Source organism: Olea europaea, unplaced genomic scaffold (genome assembly GCF_002742605.1).
Source record: "Olea europaea var. sylvestris unplaced genomic scaffold, O_europaea_v1 scaffold6547, whole genome shotgun sequence".
NCBI lineage: Eukaryota > Viridiplantae > Streptophyta > Magnoliopsida > Lamiales > Oleaceae > Olea > Olea europaea.
In genome coordinates, this window is record NW_019264919.1 from 7,713 (window position 1) to 11,639 (window position 3,927).

Sequence of the window (3,927 nt, forward strand, 5' to 3'; positions counted from 1 at the left end):
GTATCAACAAACAATAAATGGGATCAAGAACTTCCCAGTGTTATGTTGTCCAGGTGGCTAACGAGCAGCCCCAAAGTATGCTTTTGTGCTCTCTTCATGTGAAATGTTTTCAACTCCTCGCTAGGTCAATTCGAGCAAAGAAAACCAAATTGTGTTCTGTAATTCTGAGCCTGTGGAGGGTGGTTGCGAGAATTGGTAGTTTTGGCTGTAGGCGATTGATGTGGTCATGGAAGCTTGAATTACCGATAATGGAACTAATTGGGCTTGGACTTGGAAAGTAGCATCTGTGGAGTTACAGTAGGTGGCTGGGTCAGTGGTTTAGAAGTGTTTGTAGCAAGGAAAAGGTGAACGAGGGCATCACTGACATTCGTTGGATGGGTCAATGGTGGTGACAATTGAGGGTGGACTTGTGGTGGCATGTTGTGAGGAAGATGGCAGAACGAGTTGTGGCAGTGTCTAATGTTTGAAGATGGTGAAGAAGTTGATGAGATTGAAGATGGAGATGCTGATTGATGCTGTCGCCGATGTGAAAGACGAATTTTGGAGGTTGCTAGCATGGGTGGTAAACGGTGAGGATGGACGTGCCAGAGTGGACGCAGTGGATGGAGTACTAAGACGGGTTGAATATGCATTGAAGTGGACTACTATGAAGGGGTAATGGACTTGGATAATTGGGGAAGAAGGTGACGGGTTTGGTTAGGTAATGTATATAGTGAAAATTTCATAAGTAAGAGATTAAGTATGACATATTTCAAAATTAAGAAAACAAGTTTCAAACTTCAAAAATCAGATTTTTATTAAAATATATTTATGATTTAATTAATTAATTAATCATTTTATTAATTAAATATATTTAGGTCACATATCTATACAATTTGGTTACAAATTAACAATTTAATTAGTCACTTATTATTTTTTGGTTACAAATCAAAAATTTTATGTCACAAATTATTTTATTATCAAAATTCAAAAATTTTATAAGTCACGATTTGTTCATTGGTCACAAATCAGAAAATTAATTAGTCACAGATTAATCTTTAGTCACAACTTATCAAATTATTGATCACAACTTATTTTTCGGTCACAAATCGAAAATTTTATAGGTCACATATTATTTTTAGGTCACGAATAAAAAAATTTATAGATCACATATCACAAATATTATATGTCACAATTTATTAGACAGTAACAAATTATTAATTTCTGAGATCACACATTATTTCTTGGTCACATATTGTTTATTGGTCATAGATTAACCAATTTAATGGTCACAATTAAACAAATAATCTGTGACCACCACCACCACCTGCCGACAACCACCGCCTTCACCTGCACCACCGCCACTGCTAGCAGCACCACCACCACCACATCCATCTTGAACAAACCATCACCACTAACATCTCATTTGACATCTCATCGCCACGACCACTGTTCTCTGCCGCCATGATCACTACTCGGCACCACACAACACAACCAAAACCGCCACAGCCACCGCACCACACCCACAACCACTACAGCCACTGCACCACACCCACACCCACAACCACAACCACCAACCAACAAACTCGCACCACAACCATCAACCACATCACACCGCACCGCCAATGACAGTGACAACAACCAATCCATAATCACAGTTCCAAAATACAGATCCAAAACTCAAATCCAACCATACCCAACCACCAATCACACCGACAATCATTGATCTAAAACACGAAACCAAAACCACAAATTCGGCACCACCTCGTCGCCACACCAACACCGGCTCACAACCATCAACAACACCTCACTGCAACAGCGCCAGGTCGTGACCGAATACAGTGGTGGTTCTGCACCACCCATTCTTCACAGGCGAGAGAGATGAGATGTAGAGATGGAATGGGTTCAGGGGAGATTATTTGGGGGTGGAGGGGAGTTAGGGTTAGTTTATAAATTAAATAATTAATATAAAATTTTTTTCTGATTTTTGAACTATTAAAGTTCCAATATGTTTCAGGAATGTTGAATACTTAAAGTATAGGATTGTGTAATTTCCACTTGTATATAATAGGCTAGTGTTTGTTGTATGTATTTGGGCCATGAGGAACTAGGGTTTTGTTGGGGTTGTCCTTAGTGTGTTGGAGTTGGGCCGATTAAAATGTAATGGGTTGTCTATGAATGGGCAATGAGAGTGGGCTAGGGTTAATAGAGGTGACCAGCAGATCTCAGTGTAGAAACAACAACAGATGAAAATTTTGATGGCATTTGGACTCTCTCTCTCTCTCTCTCTCTCTCTCTCTCTCTCTCTCTCTTATTAAGAAACTGGAGAGAGAAAAAACTAAACTGAAATTTTCGAGCGTCAATAGTACCCGTGAACAGTAACTTTTTTAATTTTGCTCTCTTTTTTCACCCACAAAGAAAGAAAATTGAAAGAATGAGAACTGCTACTCTTACGCTAAATCTTTTCACTTGTGCTATTTTGAAAAATTTTGGATACGAGGAGAGAAGAGAATCTTGGATTGTAAATAAAGCTTACCTACGTTTTGATTCTGATACAAATTTTGATATAGGGCAAAATAAGAAAACAACAAGAAAATGAGGAGAACCAGAGAGAATGGGGGGAGAAATTGAAGAAGAAGCAGAAATTCAGAAGAAAAAGGGAAGGGAGAAGAACGAGACGCCACAACCAATCTCAATTTATCATAATCATCAAACTGCCTCAATTATATGGCAAACTAGGTTTAAATAGTAAAAACAAAACTCTAAAGATAGTGGGTTAGGTCAAACCCATTGTACAAGTCCAATATAAATAAGAGTCCAAATAGAAATAAATTAAAATTAGATGCCCTCATTAGTTTTATTGACAACCAATAGAAGATAATAATACAACTTCAGCCTTTCCCTAAACTAAATAAAAGAGCCATATATTTATAGAGGCATACCAAAACTTAAAAAATATCATAAAGATGGAAATAATATAAAAAATAGTATGAAATAAAGGAAATAATATTTTTCAAATAAAATCACGTAAAAATAAGAAAATAATATTTTTCAAAAAATCCAAACTAATTTGGGTTACAAAAACTAACAATTTCCTCCTTGAACCAAATTTCAATGTAACAAACGAAACTCCAAAATTTCTCCACCTAAAAAAATAAGTCCGACTACAATGAAATAAAATGATCTCTTCATTCATAACCAAAATCCTCCACCTCACGAAAATCTCTCTACCTCTTTCATAATATCCACAAATGATACATGAACCTAACCCTGGGTTCAAAAAATTCCATAAGGAATTCAAAATTTATCAAACAGGGTGGAAGCGCACTTTTTAACAGAATCCACACTGAGTGCTTTTACTAAAAGCCCCTTGCTAAACTTGATACCTTCAAACTCCTGAAAAGTATGAACACAAACATCTGTAACATTGTACCTATTCTCTATGAGTCTTTTCCTAGCAAATGAACACGAATGGAATTGCGAACGATGGTGGTAAAGCGACTTACCTATATCACTCAAACTCTCTCGAGTAGTGTTCTTCAATGACTTGGAGCTAAACCCCAAAGGTTATGTACTAAATTGTATATCCATCACGGTACTAAACCTATTCAGATGTTTCTTTAATGACTTTGCGCACCCTTGCAAGATGTCTAACTAAGACTTCTTCAATCTCTCCAGTACAAACATGACACCCTTTAAGACCTTCAAGACTTCACATCTATCGGAGAACCTGTACCCATTCGAATCTAGGGTACTTAGCGAGATGAGATTCTTCCTTAATTCTGGAACATGTTGAACCTAGCCAATTGTTCTTATTATCCCATCCAACAACTTCAATTTGACCATTCCCATTCCAGCTACCCTGTAAGATTCGTTGTTTCCCATGACAACAGTACATTGTTTCATCGTTTCATATGTTTCAAACTAGGTACTTTGGGACGCGTATGG